Genomic DNA, 22,143 nt, shown 5'->3' on the forward strand with positions numbered 1-22,143 from the left:
CACCCAGTATGTCTAACATTTAGTAGTCTTTGGTCAGTGATTTTCACTGGAAGCAGGGCACTTTTGTCTAACCTGATGCAGGTGTTTATTCAGAACACTGTCAGTGTCTGCCCACTGTCATCGGCCTGCCTTACGATGTTACACTGTGGGATAAGTCCACCACATCGATATGATAATATAATAAACTATTTGTATAGCACCTTTCTTAACAAGGTTACAACTGCTCCCCCATTAGGGTCTGGGGGGGGGGTTAGGTTTAGGCGTGGGGGGTGGGAGAGGTTAGGTTTAGGTTTAGGGTCTGGGGGAGGTTAGGTTTAGGCATGGGGGGTGGGAGAGGTTAGGTTTAGAGTTAGGGTTTGGGCGAGGTTAGGTTTAGGCGTGGGGGGTGGGAGGGTTTAGGGTCTGGGAGAAGTTAGCTCCTCCCCCCAGACCCTAACGCTTCGTTCACACAGACAACCTACGCCTTGCCTTGCCTCAACCCACGCCTACCCCGAGCTGGGCGTGAACCTGTTACACGCTTTTGCGATCACACCGCACGCCTTTTGCACGCCGAACCTGGAGCCGAGTCACAAGCGCCTCTCCTCTCTCCCAACTGTATTTTTTCATGTGTTGTCCAGAATTGTCATGGGTAGCCTCTACTCTAGGTAAAATAAATCGGATATATTTAATGTTCTATTGATGCTGGATATGTATAACCAGGTCTGACTATAGTCGGACATTTTAGAGAGGTGATCTTGCAAGAATATGTGCTGGCACAACAACATTGTCCATCTTGCTTCTTCGGTCGCTATTCTCTCTCATGAAGATTTGTTTGCCGACGGGGAGAAAGCCCCACGTGATAGCTACCCGTCAATCTCTCTGTCTCTCTGCTCAACATGTTGTAGTAACTCCATTTTATTTTGAAATTTAGTTGACTTTGCTATTTCCGACGGATATTGTGCGTTTTTCTTTCATGGCTTGACAGAAGAAGTCTGCCTGCGCGCGCCTTGTCGGCTTCAAAATAGAACTCACGCCTATTCGATAAAATCGGCAAGGCACAGGCAAGGCGTGGGTACACGCAGGGTTCACGCTCAGGCGGCCGGTGTACACAGCCTCGTTGACTAAAACGGACGCCTATTAAAAAGCGTGGGTAAAGGCAAGGCATAGGCAAGGCTTGGGTCGTCGGTGTGAACCCAGCCTAATGGGGGAGCAGTTGACTAATGGTGGAGCAGTTAGGCTAATGGGGGAGCAGTTGCCATAAGCGTCAAAGATGACTTTCATGGGTTTACATTGAGTTTAGTCGGAAAGCCCAAGTCGTTTCATGGGTTGCTCAAGGGTACCATGTTAGTAACAAGCGACGCACAAGGGACGGGACAAAGCGTCAATTTGCTACGCGCTCGGAGCGAGAATGGGTTGTTTTAACAGGTATATGATGTGATGGTGTCGTTATGAGATAGGGATAATATACATTATACAGTCAATAGGCCTACACCTATCCAAATTACGCATGGGCAGAATTACAGCATGCCTCATGCAAACTGTACTGCAAGACGGACATCTGGTTTGATTGATGCAACGCCCAGGCATTGCCAGGCCACAACTGTGAATAATTCTGGTGGTTAACACCGCCCAAATCCTGTTGTGCATAAATTATTTGGCATGCCTCTCATCTGTGCTTGTGCCAGTTGTGATAAGTTATGCTCCCCCGCGAGTATTGCATCCTCACAATATTTTGGGGCTGTTTTAACTTAAAAACAGGGAGGTCACATCTAACCAAACAATGATATAATTTTTAAACAGTTATGTTTCTGTATAAATCATTACAATTATGCTCCCGTGAGGTGGGGATGCTTTATTTTGCTGCCGGGCGGGGGGGGGGGGGGGGGGGTGCAAAACTCGCCATACCACCTGGACAAATGCACAAGGCGGACGGTTATCTTGCCTGCGTTAAGCGTAAATAGGGGTATATCGCCTGTACAAAGATAGGGCCCCATGACCTTGAGGAACACATTCATGCTGTGATTTGATATCAAAGAAGTGTATTTCTCTGAAATTGGTGAGCAATTCTGTTCCGGAAATTGCTCAGAAACCCCTTTGTCAATATAGGAAAGCCATTCATCCCCTAATTTCGAAAAATAGTCTAAAAGTTCGAAAGACGGTCTCACTACTTGATTACTGACTAACATCATCATGAATCCACAAGAATCTCAGCTTTACAGTCATACCCAATCTATGCAATTCCAAGACTGTTTAGGGTCTCCACTATGAAGAAATATTCAAATAGAATAGGTGGAAATAACACATGTATACTGCATGCAAAAACTGCATTTTCTTAATTTTTTATGTTTTTGTTTTTCCATGAGATTAGCATAAAGTGGGGCTGTCTGTAAAGAGGAGACTCGTGGGTGCCCATACTCATTCTTACTCACATATCTTGAGGTGAGAGGTCAAGGGCGCGTCATTACGGAACCCATCGCGATTTTGGGCAGACAACACCCTGTTTTTGTTTTTTTTAGTTTTTTTGACAAGCTCCAGCTGCACTTCCTTGACAAGTTGACAGACAACGGCCTCAGAGATGAATGTAGGCTACTCAAAGGGGGGGAATAATTAATTATAGCATTGGTGATGTGTGCATGCACGCCTGCATGCTGTTTCAGAGAGAGAGAGAGAGAGAGAGAGAGAGAGAGAGAGAGAGAGAGAGAGAGAGGGAGATAGCGGGTAGAGAAAGAATATCAGCAGCATGTTTGTGGCTCTTACATGTGCTAAAAGTTTTTCAGTGTATAATAGTTGATTGCCACACTGAATAATCTGCTGTTCCCCAATTTTATGAGCAGGATTTGATGTCCTGGTGTTTGTATTTGAATGGGACATCCTTGCATACTGACATATTCAAGGATTGATTCTCTGCGCTGCACAGCGCAGAGAATAATGGTGCGCTCCAGTGCAGCGGGGTATTTCTGCGCTAAGAGCTGCTTTTCAGAGCTCTTAGCGCAAAGAATTGTGCGCATGCTGACGATAGCAGAAGGCAAGCATTTTGCAGGGACACGCCTGGTTTGCGCCCAGAACACGGCGCAAAACTGTAAGGTATCATTGGCAAATTGGCACTTGTGGGAGGCAGACGATAGCATAAGACGCAGGGAAGATAGCATAAGATACGCGTTAAGGCGCGCAAACCCGGGCACAAGCGCAAAAAGCGGAGAGCGCCTGTACCAAGATAGGGCTCCTCCCAGCTGGACGTGCCTGGAACACCTCCCTAGGGAGATGACCATGTGGCATCCTTACCAGATGTCCGAACCACCTCAACCGGCTCCTTTCTACATGAAGGAGCAGCGGTTCTACTCCGAGTCCCTCACAGATGACTGAGCTTCTCACCTCTTCCCTAAGGGAGATGCCAGCCACCCTCCTGAAAACCCATTCCGGCCACTTGTATACGCAATCTTATTATTTCGGTCATGACCCATCCTGGAATGAGGATGGACCGGTAGATCGAGAGCTTCTGGCTCAGCTCTCTTTTCATCACAACGGTGTGGTAAAGGAAATGCACTACCGCTCCCGCTGCTCCAATTCTCTGCCCTATCCCCCGCTCGCTCCATTGTCCCCTCACTCGAGAACAAGACCCAGAGATACTTGTATTTTTTTAGTTATATATTTGACTGCTCTGTGTGTGTGTGTGTGTGTGTGTGTGTGTGTGTGTGTGTGTGTGTCCGTCCTTAGGGCAGCAAGAGCTGACAGCACACCCAGGAGAGGATGTCACTCTGAAGTGTCAGAGTCCCAACAAAGCCCCCATCAAACTGTTGGAGTGGACCAGACCTGACCTGGAGCCACCATATGCGTTCTTTTACAGAGAGGAACGCCCCTATCCAGCCTACCAGAATCCATCTTTTGCAGGGCGGGTAGAGTTGCTTGACGGAGAAATGAAGAACGGCACCCTGTCTGTGATTCTTAAAAACGTGAAAAGTAACGACACTGGAACATACAAATGTTGTGTTGTAATAGAGGCCACAAGACACACTAAGAGAGACCTTGAGTACAGCAGCAGCATCATCCTCCGGGTTGAAGAGACAGGTGAGTTTAGCTGGCACTGAGTGCCAGTTAGGGTACCAGAGTTTGGCTGCAGTCTGTTCCAATATGTGTTTCATGTTAGCAGCCAGTTTGGAAGAGACACTGAATGGAAATATAAGATAGATCATGTTAACATGTTTATATAACGTGTCATAAAGGTATAGTTGATAAAGGGTTGTATAAATGGTTTTGGGTGAGTGTGGGTCCATGTAGAAACACACACACACAGACACACACACACACACACACACACACACCCCTATCTTCGCACACGCGCTATTTGCATTTTGCACTTGCGAGACGATTTGCGAGACGATTTGCCCTGCGTGCGTCATGTCCATCGTCTGCCCCCGCGCAGTTGCCAATCTGCCCATCCAGCACGATAGCAGCCAGTTTTGTGCCGGGCCGTGGGCGTGCCTTATGCTAAACCAGGTGTACACACTTAAAGGACGGCTTTCCCGTGGGGAATATGAATATATATTAAATCTCACGCCCCTAAGGTTTTCGAATCCGTTGAAATTTTTGAAATTGGTTGTTCACTGCCAAAGCTATCAACCATCTCTCACATTATTTTCATGACGCTCTGACGCAAAACGCATCGGGGCGTCATGCCCCGCCTTGCGGAAGTCGAGCACCTATGAACTACAACTGTTGTGGGCCATGGTCCCGCCTCTAGAGGTCCTCCACGTTCCTTCAGAGGTCTTGAAGAAAAACAAAAGGCAGCCATCTTTTTCCACCGCCATAGCCTATGGTAGCTATGTTAACTTTCCATAGCTCCTTGCAAAGAGACCATATCTCGGGAACGGAAGCACGTACAGACACGGGACTGGCGGCATTGGAAAGCTCGTCAAATTTTACATCTAGTAGTAGGTGCGTTGAAGTAACGAAATCAACGCTGAGCAATGTACCCGTTTTTACACATTTTTACATGAAATAGTTACAACATCAGATGCGCGTAACTCCTAAGAAAATGCCTTAAAATGCATCAAAAAAAAATTATGAAGACATCTCCCGACATATATACTGACGTTTAAATTTGGTGCAATTTGGAGGCAATTTATTTTTTTATTTTTTCTTGTTCTACTAAATATTTTTATGTCGAAGCCTTCTTCTTCTTCTTCTTCTTTGACTTTTATGGCGGTTGGCAAGCATATATGTGCATTACCGCCACCTACTGGAGGTTGATATCAGCCAAATGCCTGAGGGGTGGGCGTGGAAACGAAGGCCACGCGAGCCCAGTGCATTGTGGGAAATGTAGGATTTCGGGTCCCCGCACCTGCCCCTCCCCTCCACCACCCCCCCCCCCCACACACACACACAGAGTGGATTTCGGTTGATATCTCTGGCTGTGAAGAACCAATTTCAAAAATTTCAACGGATTCGAAAACCTTAGGGGCGTGAGATTTAATATATATTAATATTCCCCACGGGAAAGCCGTCCTTTAAATCCTTACGTTATGATATCTTCTGTATGTGTGCAATCCATTGCGGGGCTATTCACCTTTTGTAGCCCCGCCCACTTGACCCATTGTGTCATGACTTCCTGTTCAAAACGCCGGCTGTTTTACCTACTCAAACTAGTCTCACTAGACTCACCTGGTCAAACCTAGTTTGACTCACATAGGAGTCAGACTAGGTTTATGAGTCACAGGAAGTGTAAACACAATCAGAACATCCGATTGTGTTTACATTGTGGATTGTGGCTATAACACCCTCACCATACATAATTTCCTGAGTTAATCATGAATATAATCACAGTTGCGCAAGCACAAATGGGCAGGTGCACCCTGCGGGCGATACCACATCAGTATGGACACGCCTACTGTATAAGTGCACGAACGGCCAGCGCTAAACACCGCGCAGCCGCTAATTAGCGCATTTTGCGAAGATAGGGCCCGGAATCTTTTCTCCTAACCAGTCATTATTTACCTGACATTTTCTGCTCTCAGGTGACGTGGATGGAGGTGTGGATGGAGGTGTGGATGGAGGTGGCAATCATGGACGTCGTGGGCATGTTGCAGGTCGTGGACATTATGCAGCTGTAGCTGCAACTGTATTGGTAGCCGTTGTTGTTGGTGTGATTGTTTTCGTCCTTATGAGAAAAAAAGACATCGGACAACTAAAAGCAACCCAAGAGTTATCTCAAATATAACTAGCCAATCACAGCATACAACACAGGCTTTCAACACATTCTCACTGGTGACAAATTGACGACAAGGGTTCCTGACTGATCTGCAGCATATAATGAGTTGGGAGTAAGAATGTGTTGTGGCTTTAACTGCTGAATACTGGACAGGGATTGGCTCCAAGATTCATGATGTCACAAATCTTGCTTGTTGAAAAGTGCCTTTTCGGGGAGCTCTGAGAAACTTTCCATTTTCAGAAGGTGATTGTGGAATTAGTGTCAAACTCGGCACAGATCATTCTGCACAGTGGAGCTCAGACATCCAACTGTAGGAACATGGAGAAAAACAGATTTTTGACTTTAGGGGGTCTTTAAGATATTTCATGTGTTGCTGAAGTTTTGATGTTTGAAGGACCCAGTGAAAATAATTACCGGTAAGCCTTTAAGTTTTCAACTTTTAGCTCCTTGAATAATTTTTGCTTTGATTTATGTTCCCAGCAGCCGCCAAGTTTGAAGTAAATTGGATTAACAGTTCCTGAGATAAACCGCTTTTTGTGTTGCCAGTAGATCCCGCTATCCTGAATTGCACAAAATTCAGAACTGCACTCCGTCACGGCTCCCTAAATGCAGCGCCAAGTTTGATGTCAATGGGACGAACAGTTCCCGAGATAAACCACTTCTCATATTGCTAGTAGGTGGCGCTATGCCAAATTGCATGAAATTCTGCACTGCACTGTGTCGGGTTCCCAGCAGCGCACCCCCCAAATTTGTAGTCGATTGGACAAACAGTTCTCAAGATAAACCGCTTTTTGTGTTGCCAGTAGGTGGCGCTAAGATTGTGTGCATGTGTGAATTGCACAACATTTGGCACTATACTCCATCAGGGCTCCAGCATACCCGCCAAGTTTGAAGTCGATCGGACAAACGGTTCCTGAGAGAAACCGTTTTATGTGTTGCCAGTAGGTGGCGCTATGACTATGCACATGTCTGAATTGCACGAAATTCGGCACTACACTCCATCATGTCCGCCTATGCGCATTCCCCTAGTCTGAGGTCAATCCGGCGAACGGTTATCGAGATACACGAAGGACATGTCCTGGAATTATATATGGATGGATACTCATGCAGTGCCCGTTCACTCTTTCATTCACTCACTTGGTGTCTTTGGCCCAATCCCATTTCTTATTTTTTAACCAACCCCTTGTTTTTGAGGGAGCCAACCCACAACTATGTCGTTTTATGTGCGATTGGGCTGAAACTTTCAGGAAGTGTAAAGAGCACAATTAGGTGATTGCCCTAATTACCTAATGATGATGTGATGTGATGTCATCAGTAATGATGTCATCAGTGATGTCATCCTTCCTGGCTGAGGCTGATTCAGTGATGATGTCATCGGTGATGATGTCATCAGTCATCCTTCCTGGCTGAGGCTATAAGTTCAGTGATGATGTCATCAGTGATGATGCCATCAGTGATGTCATCCGTGATGATGTCATCAATGATGTAATAGAGCAGGCGAGGCCGCGTAGCGGCGGAGCTGCCTATGCGAGGCGCAGCGGGTGAGCTGCAGGGCGGGCGAGGCCAAGACCCTGCGCAGCAGGCGAGCCTAGTCTACTAATAAGAATGAGAAGTGTCTGTGTGTGTCAGGTCTGAAGGATGGGCTTCTACTGATCATCTCACCCAGATGATGCCTTCACTGTTGGAAATGACAGTGACGGAGTGCAAGTTTTTAATAAGGCTTATTCAGCTCGATAATTTCTGTGGTAGGGCTAAGGTTGGGCTAAGACCATTCTTAGTAGGGCTTAAGCCCCATCCTAGCGCCGCCCCTGTTCCTGTGGCATCGCACAAGGAAGTTGCCTCAGACCTTTGTTGTATATTATATATTATAGTCTTCCCTTAGCCAAATCAAATGCACGTTTTCAGATGATACAACCATCACTGCAGTAGCACATTCACAAACTCACGTGCATGCAGTGATGGGCAAGCTACTTGGAAAATGTAGTAAGCTAAGCTATCAGTTACTCTCGATTAAATATAGCTAAACTACATTGAAGCATTAGTGAGAGCTTGAGTTCGAAACAAAGTAAAACACATCACTCTCACGTGTTCTCTGTGAATTGCAAGTGTTTTTCAACCAATCATATTTTTTCATTAGATAAATTACCAAATAAATAAACGCCCACAGGGCGAATGTTTTTTTATCTGCCTACTCCACGCTGGGACCAGGGCCAGAGTGACTCGTCTGCATGGAGCTCTCCTTTCCATCAGTTCAGGTCACTGTTGTTGAAGCATTTTAAGCATATAAGAATATAATGAATGAAAAAATGAGCGTCTGCACATAAGAAAAAACACATTTGATTGATATTTTATTCTTTTTTTTTTTTTGAAAAATGGAAAATATAAAAAATAAAAATAAAAAATTATAATTTTTTTTTTAATATAAAATACCCAATCTAAAAGAGGAGGACCATCCTCCTATGCCTCACTGGAAAAACCTCCTCTGGTGTACAGGATGAGTTTTTGTTTTGCCATCCTCTGCCAGCTCACACTACTGCAGAAGAAATATTCAAGGCTTTGAATGATTTCATTCTGGAGAGTCATATTGACTGCATGGGGCCACTGTTGTGGAATATGTACTGATGAGCGCTCATAAGGATTTATGCACACTGGGTGAGACAGCCTTGCCCACAGCTCAGCTGCTGCATGGCTTTGCCTGCTCCAGCACCAGGGTCACCCACACGGGTGCTCTTTACACCCCCTGAAAGTTTCAGCCCGATCACACGTAAAACGGCATATCTGTGGCCAGCCAAATTTCTTTCCACAATTTCCACATTGCCATATATATATATATATATATATATATATATATATATATATATATATATATATATATATATATATATATACTGTATATATATATACACACACACATATATATTTTTACATTTGTATTTTGTTCATAGAATGCATTAAGGCTATGTTTTATGTTTATGTTTTATGTTTTTTACCTTTAACATTCAGTCATTAAAAGGCTTTCTATCCACAATGCTTCTTGATATTGAAGGTGATTTTTCATTAGATGGGATAGACCATTAATGATGGCTTTCATCAAAATGCTTAGCTGCAGCTGTCATGTAACCTGATATTATCCAAATCACTCACATTGACCATGAAACACATTTTGAGGTGAATACACTGTTGGAAAGTTGGGAATGTAAACTTTCAGGTGATATCAAAGTTATCATGGTACTCTTTTGACAAAGTAAGATAGTTTGTCACCCTATACCTTTATGAGCTTCACAACTATATTTAACATTGGAATTACACAATAATCTTTACACATAATGAAAGCCAAGGCTTTATTTTGCTGAAATCTGGTGAAACCCCAAAACAGCCAAAATCAATATTTTTTCCTAAAATCACATGTCTACACAAACGGGTCAGTGCTAAATGTGACTGATTTTGTCAGAGCAGCTCACATATGTGTATTGTTACCTTTAACATTCATAATGTCAATACCATCGATCATCAAAATGGTTAGCAGCAGCATGAGAATACATGGAACGTCAACGACAACATCACCATATCATCGTCATAGAAAAGGTTTGTTGTGGCCCCAAAGTCACACATTAGGGAAATCATAGCACACTTAACCATAATTCTTCAACAAGCATCAAATGCACAATTGGAAAGACTTCATATAAAATCTTATTATAAGAATATATTATACAGTCACACAGTTACACAATACAATTCCACATGGTTCATGTATCAATCATGTGTAATGTTTCCTGTAGGATTCTTACCTGTTCAACTCACATCGATGAAGCCAAACAGACTCTCAGCCTTCGTCTGTAGAAGAGACACGGAGACTTCAGTCTGTGATCATTTGATCTGTGACTGCTGGCACGCCCTATCCTCCTAACTTCACTGCCAAAGGCTAGAAACCAGTGTTGCCAGGTGGGGGAGGTTCCTGCCCAATTGGGCGGTTTATAATTTGATTGAGCAGGTAAAAATTGGTTTGGGCAGGTGAAGAAAATTTGGGCTTGTTTGAGATCAGTTTGGTGGTTTTCAATTGCGTACTCCATCCAATCAGTCACCATGACAGCCACGTGGGGTCAGTCAGGGGGACTGCGTAAACCCTGTTGTGGGAGGAGATGATGTTTGTGTGCAATCAATCTGATCGTCTGTGAACCTCTGAGACTCTGGGATTAAATGTGGTCCTGTTTATAGCAAAACTGAGATTATAGTCTATTTAAATGAAAAGAAGGAAAGTCAGAGTTTGGTTCTATTTTATACCATGTTGGTTTGAAGTGGAACTACTAAATGCAAAAATGATCACATATACAAAGGGGGGAAAGCATGATTCAGGATCGTGTGTGTAGGCTACACAAAGTGTCATTATCAGTTTTATTGTGTATAATTGGTACAGGGGGATGGGAGGGTGTGTGTTTTCGGCATGTTTCTTTAAAAAATGTGGGGCTGTTTTTGAACAGTTTTTGGGCTGGAAGCCATCCGTCTTTAACTGGCAACACTGCTAGAAGCCTCGGTATGCACTAAACCAGTCTGACAGAAACCACAGATCACATCAGGAGGCGTGTCTTGAATGTATCAACAACAGTGAAAAAAAAGAGTATAACACAGAAATAGAATACATGGAGCTGGGCCAATATCACCACATTTCACTATCAAATTGACTTTTTATCAGATTAAATGTGTAAATAGTTATTTTAGGCGCCTGTGCGGTCAAACAGGGTAAAAATCTTATATTCACACAGGTCATTCTTCTAGAGCTGGTTCCCACCCTGTGGTACAAGACCCTCTTGGGAGGACTGACCACTTGCCTCTGACACCTTGCTCAGTGGTCCCGGTGTGGATCCTCTTGGAATTGGACTGCCCATGGACTGCCAATGCTCTCTTCCATTCCTAATAAGGCTTTGGTTTCTCCTGCATGCAGGGTCTAAGCTTTGGGTGCTGCTAGGCTGTGAGAGGCTGTCTTGCTGTCTTGTTTGAACTTGAGTTTGTTTGTGTGTGTTTCTTTGTTTACAACAAATATCTTGTTCAGAAAGATAAAAACAGATTCAGATTTTCTTCATAATGATGATGCACATAATTTGAGTTGGTTGTTTATGTATGAAACTTTTGGACTGGCTTGTTAGTTGGAAAAAGCTTGAGACATGAGAAAAAAAGCTCTTTATCAGGAAAAGGCAATGTAAAGAAAAACAAATGTATGTACAGTATGCATATATGTGGATATGTATGTAAGTATGTGTGTATATGTGTATGTACAGTATGTACATACGTATGTGTATATATTATATACTTTGTTTTTTGTTTTTTGTATTTTGGTGTGATAGTGTGTTGTAATCCCATGTGGGATGGGCCAGAAATGGCATGACACGGAAATAAAAAAAACTACCTAACCAACTAACTAACAACATTCTTTAGAGCTATCTTGGCTGAGGTTCAGGATCAGAGCACACCTCAGTCACCTGTGTGCAGCATACCTGTAGTGCGCAAACTCATGGAGAGTGAAAAGGTGAGATACCAGGGAGGGGTGGGCTCACACAAAAACACAGAACTCATTCACTTCAGTGGAATATCTTGGGATCAAAAAGGTGACTCACCTACTCACCTAAAGGTGGTGTTTTTACGTGGCCCAGTTTCTCTCTCTCTCTCTCTCTCTCTCTCTCTCTCTCTCTCTCTCTCTGTCTCTTTCTCTCTCTCTCTCTCTCTCTCTCTCTCTCTCTCTCTCTCTCTCCTCTGCACAGAGGAAGACAGTTTGTGTCACTTATTCATGCAAGAGCCTCAACTCAACTAAACATGATGAATGTTCAGTTCATTCAGTCCTTAGTTTATGTAAAAAAAATAAGCTGCAATTGAACAGCCTGTATACTTGGTGGATTCATACATGTAGCTGCCCCCCCCACCAAAACCAACACGTTCTCACTCCGACCACGTAGCATATTGACGCTTTGTCCCGTCCCTTATGCGCCACTTGTTACTAACATGGTACCCTTGAGCGACCCATGAAACGACTTGGGCTTTCCGACTAAACTCAATGCAAACCCATAGAAGTCAACTTTGACGCTTATGGCAACTGCGCCCCCATCATCCTAACTGCTCGCCCATTAGTCAACTGCTCGCCCATTAGCGTCTGGGGGGAGGTTAGGTTTAGGCGTGGGAGGTGGGAGAGGTTAGGTTTAGGGTCTGGGGGAGGTTAGGTTTAGGCATGGGGTGGGAGAGGTTAGGTTTAGGGTTAGGGTCTGGGAGAGGTGTTGGAGCGAAAAAGTTGCACTTGAACACCTGTAGAGCCCTATCGTTGTACGGCGCTATCGTTTGCGCTGCCTTTGGGCGCCTCTTATTGCTATCTTCCCAGCGTCTAAGCCAGGGGTGTCAGACTCATATTAGGTAGAGGGCCGGATTTGTTCAACTGAGACCTCATGGGGGCCGGATTTTTTTTTTACTAAAATCAATTCGACTCATTTACCCATTTACTTCACAAAAGAAATACTGCTCTTTCCATTTCTCTTGAAACTGCCTGCATTCCATGTCAACCTTTCTCTTTTTCGACAGCATCTTGTTCAGGGGCGGACTGGGATCATAATTCAGGCCGGGCATTAGATACCAAGCAGGCCAGGCCGATACGGGCCGACGCGCGTGCCGGAGTCCGAAAAATTTGGGCCGTTTAAAGCTCAATTTGGGCCGTCTGAAGCCAGATTTGGGCCGTTTGAAGCCCAATTTGGGTCGTTTAAAGCCAGATTTGGGCCGTTTGAAGCCCAATTTGGGCCGTTTGAAGTCCAATTTGGGCCAAGTCCAATATTACAATGAGATCCACCCACTTTAACCCTGAATAAAGTAATAAAACCACTAGTAAACCAGTAGGCGGCGCCTGGCCTGCTGTTCAGTGAGTGGCTTGACTGCGGGCACAATTTTTTTTTTTTTTTTTTTTTTTGCAGGCCAGGCCACCGGGCATTTGCCCGACGTGCCCGATTATGCAGTCCACGCCTGATCTTGTTGATTCTTTTGTTTTTTGGTAGGTAGCTGAATGCGCGATTCAATTCCAGCGTGGCATCATGGCGGCTTTGTTTACACCTGATGACCTACTGACATACTTCCTTGTAGTGCAGGTTAATTAACTTATGAATGAACTCTTAGCTTGCTTATTAGCCACACGTAGTTCATGATAATGGGGTGCAAATTTAATAATAATAATATTTTTTTTTTTTTTTTTTTTTTTTTATATATTCCAAAACATCTCGCGGGCCGGATGAAACCTGCCCGCGGGCCGTATCTCTGACATCCCTGGTCTAAGCTATCGTCTGCCTCCACCGTCCAGTTTTGCGCTGTGATGACACAGGTGAGGGCGTGGGCCAGGCGTGTCGGTGGGCCTCTAGCCTATCATGTGTCTCGTGCAAGTGTCATTTAGCGCTGTGGGGAAGATACCGTCGGTATGTGCCGAGCGCAAAGAGAGGTTTGGGAGTTGCCCGTTCCAAAATAGGCGTTCCAGCGCAATGTCTTACAAAAAATCGCCTTGGGTGCTCTCAATTTTAACGCCAGGAAAGAGCTGGTCTTAGCGCAAACGCAGACGTACGCCTGAGCGCAGACAGTCTCCACATCTCCGTGAGTGCAGGAAATCCTTGCTTGGATCCATTTACGCACGGCATGGATGTCACTCTCTCCACTCGCGCCTGCACACACTCTTCTCTCCTCGGAATGCCACGTTGATTTTCAGCTATAGCCTACATTGCAGAAAAAACACACCTTGATATAAAAATGAGAATTTGTTTGTCATATATATGAATGATGAGTGTTGCGTTGCCTCAGGTCTCCTGTGTCGGAGCCAAAAATTTGCACTTGAACACTTGCAGACTGTAGAGTCTAAGGGCTCTATCTTCCCCCTGGCCTTAGGCGCTAAACTGGCATTAAACACAAAAAAAACACGCTTTGCGCCTGCCTACCCGCGAGTCGGGAAGATAGCATCATGTTTTTATAGCATCATGTTTTGATGCCCCGAAATGCGCTTTACGCTGAAGAGGTGTGGCACAGTGCCAGAATAGGCCGGAATGGGCGTTTCGGCCTTAAATACCAGCCTAAAGCGATCTTCCCAACTGGCGTTCATTTTGCGGTTAGCGCTTTTCAAAACCAGGCCTCATTCAGTGCGTCGGAGATATAGCCAGTAACCTAGGCCTAGCTACTGCAAAAGTTAACTGTTGAAAATTCGATGTCTGGTTTTGTCACGAGTAGCCTACAGCTGAAGTCCCCTCGCCATCAAGCAGACAGTGACAGAAGCATGTTTCTTTATGTGCGCCAAGGGGAAAATTATCACTCTTTCTGTCACTATCTCACTCTCTCTCCCCCTCTCTCTCTCACTGCCTCTCGCCCACGCGTCAATGTCTGCCCCTATAGCGCACTGCAAACATCGATCTGAAATGTAGGCTACACAACAGAATCACAGAACCATCACTATTTAAAATGTATAAGTAGGCACTAGACAGGCACAATGACCGATGAAAAAAACGTTGTTATAGTTTTGAGCCCCTGTCATTCAGAGGCTGTTGCATCATCCTACCTGTTCAGTGGGGGAGAAGAAAAGGCAGCGAGAGAAAACAATATCATTCTGCCCAAACTTTCACCAATCTAATCTCATCATGACATCCAGGGATAGGCTATATTTTTCTAGCCGATGCATTTAGAACATTATTATCACTTTGCTCTTGCTATAGTGTCGCGTATTTACATGCTTGCTGTATTCAAACTGCAGTGAGATTTATTTGAGGAGCATATGGACAGACGGGGATGGAAGTGGGCAGAGAGGGAGGGGGGGAGCTCAGAGCACTTTGGTCGGGCTCTTCTGACCGGACTGGATCGCTCCATAGAATGAGAGCTTGAAAGGGAAGAGTGTCATTGGTTTACTGCAGATCGCCAATGGCCACAGTTGTGAATAATTCTATGCTTAAAAATGCGTGGTTAAATGGTTAGCGCCGCGCAATCTGTCAGGAAAAATTAGGGAATGTGCCTGACCACGCCCACTAATAGCGCCGCACCGCGCAAATTTAAGACCAGGGGGAGAATAGAGCCCTAAGGCTATATGTTCACACAGCAAACCTTAGTGCTTGAATCTGATTTTTTTCTCACATCAAATTTTTTGTGTGGCTGTTCACACAGCCTTTTTAAAAGTGGCCCATATCAGACTCCAGTGTGAACAGGAATGCAGAAGAACAACAAAAACGTCACATGCAGCACACTGCTGTTCTACGCAAACCCGGAAGAAGACAGCAGTAAACATGGCAGTAGCTGACAATGTTGTTTCATCTGTTGATATCAGATGATAGCGAGGAGGAGGAGAAAGAGAGCAAACATTTTAATGATGGCTTTCTGTGGAGCAACTTTGCTACTTCTTACTTATAAGGCATACATGGGCAACATACGGCCCGCGGACCGTATGCGGCCCGCGGGCGCCCCCTGTGTGGCCCGCGATGGAATTGCAAAAAAACAGTGCACTTGAACGCAACATGCAATATACCTGCTGAATAAGTTTCCAAATGTTCATGTCATTCTGGGCAATACTCTTCTGTTATAGCATTTCAGTCTGGAATATGGAATATCTTTCAATAATATTTATGACTAAAAGGCTAAAAGTAATCTCATGTGTAAGAAATGACTGTTCTACATTGAAGTAGAAATTTAAATAATTAACTTGTTGGTTTTGGATTTATTTAGCTTCAAGAGTGCATTTTTGTTCTTGTGTGACCCTCAACACAGGCTTTGAGAATCCCGGGCCACTTACTGATACTTATGCTTAAATTAACCCACTCATATTCTGGTTTATTTCAAGAAAAACATTTCGGCTAGTGGAAATTCTAATTGGCTGGTAACTTTAAAATCTAGCAGCCATATTGGCAGGTGGTGAAAAAAGTTAATTTCAAGCCCTGCAGGGAGAGCAGGTGGTTACATAGGAGTGAGTGAGGAAAAGGATCAAATATTGGTGGTTAAGACTGAATAATGACATCACAATTGTTAATTTAAAATGAGTTATTCCTCTAAACCTGGCTTCAAATGCCCCAAATTTTTCGCGCTGGCGCCGTTCAGCCCTCAGCAAAATCTGGTAGCGAGGAATTTTTTTTGTGGCCCTCTCTATCATCAAAGTTGCCCATCCATGGGTTACGGCATGACAATATTTGTTCGGCCCCTGGCAACAATCTGGGTTTCTCATGTGGCCCCCAATGAAAAATAGTTGCCCACCCCTGTTATAAGATCTAAAACCTCACTGTCCCTCCACTGAGCTCCCTCGCAGCTGTCCTCCACGTTTGTAATCATAGGTCGCGGAACCGCCCGGGCCACACGGGCCCCGGCCCGGGTACATTTCAGTTCCCAATTATTATTATTTTAGATTTATTTAAAAAAAAAAAAATTTTTTTTTTACAATTAAACCTCATTTACTTATTACACTCGACTGGTTGTTTTTCAGATGTGATGTGAATCTAAAGTGAGCTAAACAAGTCAGATCCACTATAAATGTTTTTCAGTAGATGCTGTGATGTAGCCACAAGAAAGGTGCAATATTAATGTTTTTCAGGAGATGGCGATGTTGCTAGCTATAGGTTCTAAACAAGAAATATGGTTAAAATGTTTACAGTAGTTGTCCTTTCTTGCTGCACTACAATGTTACAATGCTGTGAGACGGAGCTAAACACAAAAGATGCAATATTAATAGTTTTTCATGAGATACTCAGTATTTAATACTAATACTAATAATAGAAAAGGAGAAGATACTGAATAATGACATCACAACAGTATAATCCTAATGTTAATTTAAAATTAAATATTCTTCTAAATATGGATAAAAGTCCAAAAAACATAAAATTTTCTTTGACGCTGTCGAGATTCCATTCCTTACAGCACCCCCTACTTAATAATAGGTCCAGCGCGGCTGCGAAAATGTGGTGGCGCATTGTGTCAAGTGTACTGGCTCGGGGAACGGTCCGGCCCCCGGTCCCTTAGGTTTCTGACAATGTGGCCCCGTGAACAATTTAGTTGAATAGCCCTGCTGTAAAACCCAGTGGCACTCATATTCTGGTTTATTTCAAGAAAAACATTTTGGCTAGTTGAAATTAATTGGCTCGTAACTTTAAAATCTAGCAGCCATATTGGCTGGTGATAAAAAAAAAGTTGAATCTCAAACCCTGCAGGGAGAGCAGGTGGTGACATAGGAGTGAGTGAGAAAAGGAGCAAATATATGATTGTTAAGACTGAATACTGACATCACAACCGTCTAATCCTAATGTCAATTTAAAATTAGATATTCCTATATGAATCTGGCTTCAAACGACCAAAATCTTTATATGATGATAATAATAATAATCAATGATGGTGGTTCACAGACGTGTGTATGTGAGTGTGTAGGGGGGGCGACACGCCCCCCCGACATGCCCCCCGGCCCCCCCAAGTTCAGATGCGTTCCGCTACCTATGTTTGTAATCACGATCTGCCCCGCTTGTTGGTCCTCCCTCCTCCCGCCAGCGCAGAATAGTGACAAATGTCGCTCTGGAATGACGTAAAAGTCACATTGAAGCATTAAAGGCCCATTCCGTTGGTTCTGGCGAGAAATAAATGTGCACAAAGTGTTTATTATTGGCACTGACTGAATGCACCTTGACGTAACTTAAAAATGGCGACCAGGGGCGTTTCTCTCCGATCAGCCGTTCAGAAGATACATGGAAAAACCGCAGTTTCGAAGGGGATAGCATTTCCCGCCACAGCTAGAGGATGTGACGTCTGCGCGCGTTCATGAGCCTCCGAAATGGCTAAAGTAGCTTTTAACGTTACGCTAGCAAAAGGAAACAACACAGACTCCAGAAAGTCCACACTAAATAAATAAATAAATATTTATCTAATGAAGCCCGTCTGGCCAGACAGCAGCAATGTGACCGACATCGGGGGGAAACTAGAGTCAGGACTGTGTTTTCGGTTCATGAAGGAAACTTGCTGCTTGTAGCTACTGTAATGTAGTTTTGACCAGATAACGTTAGCTGCTTGCTAATGGATTTTCAAGATTCAAGATTTTTACTGTCACTCCGTAGTACAAATATCTGACCACCTGGTCAGAAACTCTGCTAACATTACCGTCTTGTGTGAAGTAATGCAACCCTAACGTTACTACCGTTATGCTTATGGTCATGGAACATTATTGTTTGACTTCATTTAGCTGCGGTGGTTTGACTGCCTAATATAACATAACGTTAGCTTGATGCTATACGCGGCTAACTAAAAGATTAAGCTATATTTATAGAAATTACCACCAGCCCCACTAATACGTTACTGTCTTGTGTTGATAATGAATCTAACAGTCGGAAATATGCCTAACGTTAGCCTACTGTCTGTTATGCTTACGGTACATTGTTTGACTGTTCAGTTTGGTCAACTCCAGGCATTACACGGTACCGTACATACAGGGGGAGCAGGCTATTTCCTGGCTTGTGCTAACATGAGTATCCATTTCCCCGCAGCCAGCAGGCTCTGGCTGCAGTGTGACTGCACAGTTAACGTTAGCTTGATGCTAATCGCGGCTAACTAATATTAATTTACATTTATAGAAATTACCACCAGCCCCACTAATAACGTTACCGTCTTGTGTGGATAATGAATGTAACAGTCATAAATATGCCTAACGTTACTGTTATGCTTATGAAACATTGTTTGATTGTTCAGTTTGGTCAACTCCAGGCATTACACGGTACCGTACATAGAGGGGGAGCAGGCTATTTCCTGGCTTGTGCTAACATGAGTATCAATTTCTCCGCAGCCAACGCAAGCCAAAACACGGCCAAACATGCCACAATAACGTCCCCTAATTCATCCAGAATCCTTCCTGGGCATCTCGAGGCTGATCTGCCCGATAAATTGTCCAGGTTGCCGATTTCAAGTGACTTTTATGAGTTAACGTTACAAAGCAACCAACACCTCTGCTGTTGCCAGGCAACTGCTTGTGCGCGTGCGAGTATGGTGCCCGCGCGTCAGCTCGTTCACATGCTGCCTGCAGTTACACTAACGGCCACCGGCGTCAGTAATAGTGAGTATTGACGGATTGGGCCTTTAAGTCAGATATGGGCCAGATGTCTGTTCACCGGAGTCACATTCCAAAACATCAGATTCAAATCTGATGTTTTGAATAGTGACGAATGTCGCTCTGGAATGACGTAAAAGTCACATTGAAGCATTAAGTCAGATATGGGCCAGATGTCTGTTCACCGGAGTCACATTCCAAAACATCAGATTCAAATCTGATGTTTTTCCACATTTGAAAGTAGCCCAGGTCGTCTTTAAAAAGGTCACTTTCAATGTCACTTGTACTGTTCACAGAGTCATGAAAAAGTCACTTAGGGGAAAAAATATTAGATTCAAGCACTAAGGATGGCTGTGTGAACATATAATTGCCCGGGCTCAGTGTTGGGTAGTCTAGGCTATAGGTTGGCTACTATGATTTTGTGTGTGTGTGTGTGTGTGTGTGTGTGTGTGTGTGTGTGTGTGTGTGTGTGTGTGTGTGTGTGTGTGTGTGTGTTTCCTTGTTTACAACATTCTTTGGAGCTATTTGCTGAGGTTTGTCGAGCAGCTCAAGCACTCCCCTGTCATTTTTTCCCTTTACAGGCAACCTGCCCAGCCTAGCTGGTTGTTCTTGTTTTATGTTCCCCAGTCTGTCTGTCTGTCTGTCTGTCTGTCTGTCTGTATCTGTCTGTCTGTCTGTCTGTCTGTCTCTCGCTCTCTCTCTCTCAGTCTCTGTCTCTCTCTCCTCTGCTCACATCTGCAGAGCGGAAGACAGTTTGTGTCACTATAGTTTCAATGCCAGACCCCTGAGAGTTCTTCAGCTGATACTCTACGTTACTGCATGCTGCAGATCTCTCTCTGGGTCTCATACACTAGAGAGAGGGGGAGAGAGAAGCCACTTTCAGACATGAAGTCCGGGTCAGGTCAGGGTTGCTTGCCCTGAGCCTGACCTGGGCGATACGTGAAGTGTACCCTTTCAGACATGAGGCATATTGCTTTCATACATGTGGAGCACCTCCAGGTGTAAAGTGGAGAGGGGGCGGAGGTGGGGGGAATTGGGCCATGACGACACAATGGGGCGTTGTAAAACTGAGCACACAGCTGCACTTCATGCATGGAAAACAACTGTCTGAGCATAGGCTACATCCTTAATGGCACAAAGTGAATCACATTCAACAAACTAGCACGACATGCAGAGTCTGATAAGTTATCAGATAAGTTATCAGACTCTGGGAGTGGCGTGGTCGGTGGTCCTCACGTGAAGCTCCTCACTCTCAGGTGAAAGGATGCCGATGATTGCACATGCATCGGAGGAAGCATGTGCAAATCGACAGCTCGCGACAGCTTACATGTGTCTGTGTATGTAGCGGGCCCGGCGCCACGAGGGGGCAAAAGGGGGCTCATTTACCGAAGAATAATGTTTTACATGGAAAGTTTTTTGCTAAGCATCATCTCTTCAGAAGATAACATTACCATTGATTACTTCTTTTTCAGGTTTTCCCATTTTTTGGAAAGCTGTGCTGTGGTCACCTTGCCCTCCAGGTCCAGTTCTTTGATTAGTTTCCTGTAACAGATAACAGTGATAAAGATTAGTTATGTTAGCTATGGTTAAGGACCCCATCATAGATATGGCAAGTAGATAGCCAGATCACTCACTCCCACAGTTGTTTTGCGGCATATTTCTTCTTGGTGAAGTTGTCATCGTTTGATGTCCGATACATTATCAGGTATCTGACTTGATCCGGAGTCCCTGGAATCAAAATGTGTGATTAATAGAAGGCATAACCTCGTTAGCTTGCTACCATAACGTTGTCATAGCTAACGTTAGCGACTGGGACATGGGAGCAGCCAGGGGGGGCTTCTGCTGGCTAGCCAGCTAACGTTAGCTAGCCAGAGAACATTACGAGGCAACATAGCTAACGTTACTTGCTGGCTTGTTATCATAATAATGTGAAATATCCAACAAATTTGCAGGACAGATGCGAGCTAACGAGTAACGTTAACAGGACATTACCTAGCCGACTCGCATCGTGAACAGCAATTGTTGTGGTCACATATTGCGTTATGTTAAACCGTTCTCTATACAAAAACACTGTTATTACAAAACGTTTTTACAAATTTCCCATGCTAAATTACACATAACAACAATAACACATCTTCTCTCTCTTTGTCCGCCATTGTTGTTTCATTCAGTATGCAAATTTGATGACGTAAAGCATTCTGGGAAATTTCCTCGAGCCCTCACTCGGCAAGTCAGCATCTGAAATCCCTCGCTCTGAAGGGCTAGATTCATAACCCCTACCCCTCGTTATGCCCACTACCCCTACATGCAAAAAGTAATTGGGACACCACTACCCTCGCGGGAAGACACAAAATGGAGGGGTAGGGCTAAAAAGTAGGGCGAGGGGGTGTATTGGGACTGGCCCTAAGAGCCCTATCGTTGTACGGCGCTATCTTTTGTGCTGCCTTTGCGCTGCATTTGGGCGCCTCTTATTGCTATCTTCCCAGCGTCTAAGCTATCGTCTGCCTCCACCGTCCAGTTTTGCGCTGTGATGACACAGGTGTAGGCGTGGCCCAGGCGCGGCTCCAGTATTGGGCCTGGCGGGCCTAGGCCCACCCACTTTTTCCCCAGGCCCAATCAGATTTTTTTTTTTTTTTTTTTTTTTTTTTTAATATATATATATGTTTTTTTAATTAATTAATTTTTAAAACGAACATTTGAATACAAAATAAACACACAAAAACGTTTCCTGACTCTTTCTAACAATAAAAGAAAAATAAAACTGTTATATTAGACTTCAAGTACTGACGGGAGTTAAATTTGGCGCTTCAGTTGTTGTTGTAATGTACAGTGTAGCTAAAAAAGGTCAAAAAAAGCCCTCAAATCATTAATTTAAATGAGATATTCCTCTAAATATCACTAAAAATGTAAA

At 44.2% G+C, this 22,143-nt stretch overlaps 1 long non-coding RNA gene across 1 annotated transcript; it reads right to left on the minus strand.

Annotated features, from left to right (window-relative positions):
* Positions 1-4,014: 4,014 nt before the first annotated feature.
* On the minus strand, positions 4,015-20,774 carry LOC310779159. Its single transcript, XR_014552815.1, has 4 exons — positions 20,684-20,774; positions 9,973-10,018; positions 5,971-6,133; positions 4,015-4,143 (listed from the first exon to the last, which is right to left on the minus strand). It is a non-coding gene; the product is annotated as an uncharacterized lncRNA (long non-coding RNA).
* Positions 20,775-22,143: the final 1,369 nt, after the last annotated feature.

Source organism: Poromitra crassiceps, assembly GCF_964638095.1.
Source record: "Poromitra crassiceps genome assembly, chromosome: 7".
Lineage (NCBI taxonomy): Eukaryota > Metazoa > Chordata > Actinopteri > Beryciformes > Melamphaidae > Poromitra > Poromitra crassiceps.